The sequence below is a fragment of the Apodemus sylvaticus genome, chromosome 6 (assembly GCF_947179515.1).
Source record: "Apodemus sylvaticus chromosome 6, mApoSyl1.1, whole genome shotgun sequence".
Classification (NCBI taxonomy): domain Eukaryota; kingdom Metazoa; phylum Chordata; class Mammalia; order Rodentia; family Muridae; genus Apodemus; species Apodemus sylvaticus.
Window position 1 is genome coordinate 51,495,758 of NC_067477.1, and position 7,080 is coordinate 51,502,837.

General features: G+C 44.0%; 1 non-coding gene across 1 annotated transcript; it reads left to right on the plus strand.

Moving 5' to 3' along the window:
* Window positions 1–1,432: 1,432 nt before the first annotated feature.
* On the plus strand, window positions 1,433–1,505 carry Trnak-cuu (transfer RNA lysine (anticodon CUU)). The gene has a single exon. It is a non-coding gene; the product is annotated as a tRNA-Lys (tRNA).
* The last annotated feature ends 5,575 nt before the right edge of the window (window positions 1,506–7,080 follow it).

Genomic DNA, 7,080 nt, shown 5'->3' on the forward strand with positions numbered 1-7,080 from the left:
CTCGAACTCAGAAATCCGCCTGCCTCTGCCTCCCAGAGTGCTGGGATTACAGGCGTGCGCCACCACCACCCAGTCTACATTCAATTATTATTAAAGTAGTTATTAGTATAATTTTTCTTTTGAAACAAGATCTCAATGTGCAACTGTGGCTGGCCTGAAATTTATTATGTAGACCCAGCTGGCTTTGAACTCTCAGACCTGCCTGTCTCTTCCTCTGCAGCACAGGAATAAAAGGCACATTCAGTGTCGCCAAGCACTGCTGCTTTAAATATTTTGCTCATTGTTTGTTTTGAGAAAAGATCTAGCAATTCTTCTGCCTCTGCCTCTGCCTCCTGAATGTTAGAATTACAGGCCTGAGCTACCTCACCCCACCTAAAGTAAATTAATTTTTAAAAGATAAAGTGTACCTCCAGGTTCTATCTACCAAATTCTAAATAATAATTAGTAAACCAGTTTGAGTTGTGGAGGAAGAGAGGGTTTAAATACTTAGGTTCTAGATTGACTTTGGGTTTTTCTGTGTAGGCTTAGCTGTGATGGAACTGTAAACCAGGCTGGCCCTCAAACTCAGAGATCCTCCCAAGTGCTGGTTTTTTAATGGAATGCGCCACTATACCCGATCCTAGGGTTACTTTACAGAGCCTAAGCTTTTGCTTTGGACAGATGGCTCAGCAATTAAACCCAATTTCTCACACCACCCACATGGCATCCCAAAGCCATCTGTAACTGTAGATTCGTGCGTTCCGATGCCCTCTCCTGGTACACAGACGTAAATGCAGACAAAATACCCATCTACATAAAATACATCTTTAGAAAGAATGTAAACTTTTCATGACACATCTTATTTTTAAAAATCATCTCAGAAGACTTGTCTTATATGTTTTATGAATACAGTTATAGGAATTGCCAATCCAAGGCTTATGATATCTTTTTTTAAAAAAAAAAAAAAACTATTTGGGAATTCCTTAATTTAGGTTTACCCGTTTTTGTTTTTGTTTTTCAATTAGGCTTTAACTTGCAGTTCCGAAAAATAGAATTAATAGCCATCCCCAGACAAACGCGTCACAGAAATGTGCAAAGTCCCTTCTCTTGATAAATTCACCTGTAGCTCAAAATATATTTGAATTCATAGGCTAATATTCCATTGTCTTGGCATGTCATAATGAAAATTAGGAACGTATTCTCTTTTATTCTTAGAGTTTAACAACTCTGCCCTCCTCCTTTTTGTTTCGTTTTGTTTGTTTGGGGCCCTTTTCCCCCATTATTTTATTTTGTAAGAATTTGCATTCTTACCTTCAGATTCAGAGAATATACTTTCCATTTTCTATCCATTTATTGGCTATACTTCCTTTCCAGAAACAGAAAACAATGAAAAACTGAAAAGTAGCTGTAGATGAACACTCAAAAGGTATAAAATCAGGGCCAGCTTACAACTGCCCGGCTAGCTCAGTCGGTAGAGCATGGGACTCTTAATCCCAGGGTCGTGGGTTCGAGCCCCACGTTGGGCGGTGCCTTTTTAAATTTTAAGTGTACTTTATATGTTTTCAAAAATTCAAATTTCTTCTCAATTATGTGCCAGTTCCATCATAATATTCATAACCAAGATGGATTAACTTAAACTGAGATAATTTAAACGCTTTCAATGTTAATCATCTCTGCAGGAAACACGGTTCTCAAACTGCGCTTGCGCACTCCAAAACCCAGGCCTACGCCCACGGCTCGGGTTTAAATCAGGAACAGGAATTTACTACTCTTAAGACTGCTTTTTGAGTACTAGCTTCCGTGTTTGCTGGTAGCGGGCAGTTTTGTTTTGTTTTATTTTGTTTTTCTCCTAATAAAACTGTGATCCCTGATTTTGGCTGTTTTTCCAAACCACAAGAGATCGGTTGTCAAAACAGACATAGGTGAGGGAAGACCGGGAACGGACTAACTGCCTCAGTTGCCGAGGTTGCTCGGCTCGCTTCCGCCTCCCTCCCTCCGGCCAACGCAGGGCTTCTTCGGGTGCGGGAGGGCGAGCCCCCGGGCGCCGTCTCTCCCGCGGTCCGGTTTGCACCGCCAGCCCACGCCAGCTCTCGGAACGTGGAGCCTTCAGCGCTGTCCTCGGAGACTCTCGCCTGGGAACCGATGGGTTAGAAAGAAGCAGCAGAAGTTCCTCCTTCCCTTCCGCGTTGGCGGCGGAGAACTAGGAGGCCACCTGGGCGACCTCCCTCACCTGCAGAGCGCCAGCCTCCTCTCCCTCACTAAACCGATCCTTCCCTTCAGCAGGCCAAGATTCTGCTGTTTATCCCAAAGCAAACCGAAAACATCCCACCCCCACCCCTTCCCTTCCTCTCTCTGAGACGTGCCTACGGAGTCCTGGAACTCTTTACGTAGACCAGGCCGCCTGGAACGGTGCACGCCTGGTTCTCTGGTCTCTTAGCAAGAGAGGCGAGTGGCAAAAATGATAGCTTGGGCTTATACTCAAAAAGAAAAAAGAAAAGATGTGGGGTGCGGAGGGGCAGAATCTGTGAGGTTGAACAGTCTTATTTTTATGATGGGCAGCTGAAAGGAACAAAGCTACAACTGATAAATGGGCTTCTGGCAGGAGAGGGAGGGGTATGTGGTGTTTGGGATTGGCCAGCCACCAGCTTGCTCTTTTGAAAAACCAGTTTAGCTAAAAGCACTCATCAGTCCTTTAAGGCTCTGGGGCTTGGCTCGCTCACCCCTTTCCGGGTCTGGGTCTACCTTCTGCGTTTTCCAGACGACCATTGTCAGACTTTGATGTCCTTCTCATGCTCGTTACCTGTCAGCCAAAAGGCCACCATCTCCATTTTACCAAACCTAATAGTTAATTGCCACGCCTGATCCATTGGCCTGTCAGAAGTGTCTTACACATCTGATCACTTCGTCGCGGATCCACCTCTCCTCTGACTCTCTTGATACTATCTCCTTTTAAAACGTCTCTCGTGCATTCCATGTCGACCTTAGTTTCCTCTCCGTCCACTTCTCCCACCCAAGAGCATCACCTCCCTCCACTTCTATCACCCTCTCACCTCCCCTTTACCCCGGGTCCAACCCCGCCCCCCAACCCATTTCCCTTCAGAAAAGAGGAGGTCTCCAGGAGTATCACCCGAAGACAGCATAAGAAGGTAGAACCAGACTATGCACAAACCCTTGTTTTAAGGCTGTCAAGGCAACCCAGTAGGAGGAAACGGGTCCCAAGATCAGGTGGAAGAGTCAGACACAGAGATACACACCATTCCCACTGTTAGGAGACCCACAAGAAAACCAAGCCACACATCCAGAACATTCATGCAGAGAACCTAAGTGAGATCCATGCAGGCTGTGTGATTGTTGCTTCAGGCTCTGTGAGCCCTGCTTAGTTGATTCTGTGGGCCATGTTTTTCTCTTGGTGTCCTCAAACCCTCTGGCTCCTACAGTGCTTCCCCTCCCTCTGTGGGGTTCCTGGAGCTGCAGTGGCAGAGCATGTGGGTAGGCTCTGTGGGAGACACTCTTCTTATACAGCCTTGCTGGGGCTGCTATGTACACTACTCCGCTTAAACGGACCAGAGTTTTAGAAGAAACAGCAAAAGCCCAGCTCCCTTGCCTTCTGATAGATACATATCCTTGATGGGGATATGCTAGCTTTCTTTTTTATTTATTATTTTGGTTTTTTGAGACAGGGGTTCTCTGTATAGCCCTGGCTGTCCTGGAACTCACTCTGTAGACCAGGCTGGGCTCGAACTCAGAAATCTGCCTGCCTCTGTCTCTGCCTCCCAAGTGCTGGGATTACAGGCATGTGCCACCACCGCCCAGCAAATGCTAGCTTTCTGCTTAGCATTCTTCACTTTTTATTGATAGTCCAGTTCTCTCTCTCTCTTTTTTTTTAATGATTTATATCTTATGTATGTGACAGTTGCTCTCTTCAGACACACCAGGAGAATGCATCCTATTACAGATGGTTGTGAGCCACATGTAGTTGATGGGAATTGAACTCAGGACTTCTGGAAGAGCAGGTAGTGCTCTTAACTGCTGAGCCATCTCTCCAGCCCCCAGTTCTCTTTATTAAATAAATAAATAATTGAGACATGGTCTCACTGTTACCCTTGCTGGCCTGGAATTCCCGTGTGTAGATCAGGCCCTGAACTCAGACATTCCTGTCTCTACCTTTGAGCTCCTGGGGTAAAAGATATGCTGCACCATGTTTTTTGAGACATTTTCTCTGTATAGCTCAGGCCTGACTTTTGACAGTCCTCCTATGCCCCAGCCTTCCAAATGCTTGAATTACAGCTCTTAATGTCAAACCTGAATATCCAATCAGATACCTAGTTAGACAACCTGAGGCCGGCATCAAACTCATGATCCTCCTGCCTTAGCTTCCCTACTGCTGGAATCACACATGCACCACTACGCCCACTGAAAGTTACTTGTGATGTCTAAAACCTTGTTTCTCTGGAAGTTTTCCTGTTCTTTGTGGTAATGCTATGTGGGCCCACAACATTATGCTATCTTATAACATAATGTTATAAGTTATAAGACTACAAATACAACAATTCTGCTTCCAAATAAAGCCACATTCACAGGTACTAAATGTTAAAACTAAGACTTCAACTTGTCTTTTTTTTGGGTGACATAATTTTCAATCTATTAGTAAATCCTTAACCTGTTCCTTGGAATTGTAACTTTATAGGTAGTTATATTAAGTAAGTCAGCAGAGCAATCAGATTTTGTTTTAAATGAACATTTTTCTTTTTTCCTCTCCCTCTCCCTCTCTCTCTCTCTCTCTCTCTCTCTCTCTCTCTCTCTCTCTCTCTCTCTCTCTCTCTCTCTCTCTCAGAAATCCACCTGCCTCTGCCTCCCAAGTACTGGGATTACAGGCTTGCACCACCATGCCTGGCTGTTTTTTTGTTTTTCTAGACAGAATTTTTCTGTGTAGCCCTGGCTGTCCTAGAACTGACTCTCTAGACCAGGCTGGCCTTGAACTCAGAAATCCACCTGCCTCTGCCTCTGCCTCCCAAGTACTGGGATCAAAGGCATGCGCCACCACTGCCTGGCTACATTTTTATTTTCTTAATCAAAATATAAGACAAAATCAGTATAAATACAGTGTAGAGGGTTTTGTTTGTTTGTGTGTGTGTGTATGTGTGTGTTTTATCAGACTCTCAGGATAGAACCAAAGTTGGTCTTGAATGCCTGGGTTTTGATAATCCTACATCTGAAGGACTACAGATGTGTGCCACCATGTACAATTGGGGATTTATTAAAATAGTTCCTGCAAAAAAAAAAAAAGGGTGTTATTGAAATAGTGGATCTATGTAAACTGAGTATTTATAGTATCCCTTCTTCTGATCCTTAGAATGCTCAGCTTATGCTCCAGACAGAAGATGGCGTGTCAAAACAATGACGATCACACCGCCTGTGACAGAAGTGCTCAGGATGACAGACAGTCAGTACTATTGCCTTTAGGACAAAGCAGATTAGGAAACTTTGTGACCAAGCTGATGTTTGTTTCATTACCAGCTTAACATGAAATTTAGATTAACTTCTCCTTAACTGTGATTAGCAAGGTCTCACCTTAATATTACCCTTAGGTTCAGCACCTCAGCTCATTTGCCTTGTGTGTAGAGTTTTGCTCATATAACCCGAAGTAACTTGTCCCTACTGTCCTACCTGTTCTTTAGGAAGCAGGTCAAAGTCCTCCTAAATGGTTTTTCTCCAGGGCCCAAAATAGTAGCAAGTAACTGATAGCTTTTGTGTGACCATCGGTGTGCAAATCTGTTTCTATGAGCCTTTGACCCCTAAAGGGCAATGGTCCAGTCTTCCTGCTGTACCGCACAGTAGCCACAGTATCCAGGGCATACGGATGCTCAGTAGCTATCAGTAAATCTTAGTTGTTGGGTAGGGAAGGGACATGTAAGTAGCATAGTAGAGAAACACGTATTTTAAAGTCAAACATCAGACAAATGTAAAGGATTCATTTCCTTCTAAAAATTATTTTGTGGGGACAATTTCATAGAGACCAGACTGGGCTCCAATGTGCTGTGTAACTGAGGTTGCCTTGAACTCCTGATCCTCCCTCCTCTAACTTCCAAGAGCTACATTACAGAAATGTAGCCATTATGTCTGACTTACTGTGTATCCCTTGGCTAGCCTGGAACTCACTATATAGACCAGGCTGACCTCAAACTCATAACAGAGAGCCACCTGCCTCTGCTTCCTACTTGCTGGGGTTACAGGAATAGTACATCACCATGCCAGGGGTTCTTCATTTTTTGGTTTTTCAAGACTGGGTTTCTCTGTGTAGCCCTGGCTGTCCTAGAACTTGTTCTGTAGACCAGGTTGGCCTAGAACTCAGAGATGTGCCTGCCCCTGCCTTTCGAGTGCTGGGATTAAAGGTGTGCACCACCACTGCCCAGCTACCAGGTTCTTCTTTTCCTACTCTTATTGCAGGAAACCATCTTCTTCAAGAGTTACTCTCTTCATATGTAAAGAATATGGCAAAACTTGCAAAGATTCAAAAAGCAAAGTGATTAGACTATGTGTGGAGTATACAAAACCAGAACCTGTGTTAGTTCCTATTCATGCACACACACACACACACACACACACACACACACACACACACACACAAAACCTGTCTTCAGGAGGAAGTTCATTAAACAAATAAGGAAAAATAAAAGTTTAACAACAAATGAGTCCATTAGTTGAAAACCCCTGTGCTAAAATATAATGCACAAGAGCAATGGTTATATCATTATGAATGTTTATTAGAAATTATAAAGAATGAATTACATTTCGTAGGAATGTTAAGGTTGCATGCTCTTGAACGTAAAGTTCAAAAGTATACATTTCTCCACCCTATGCAGTGAATGACTGGTCCTGCTATCAAACAGTCTGAAAGATCTGAAAAGTTTTCATGGGCATACAGTGAAACAAAGGATTTAGAAACAGATCATGTTAGAATCTGAAATAACGGACTGGAGAGCTGGCTCTGCGGCTGAGAGCAGGTGCTGTCCAGGACTTGACTTTGGTTCCCAGCACCCACAGCACATGACTCAGAGAATGACAACAGCTCCAGGGGACCTGACGCCTCCGGCCTCCACA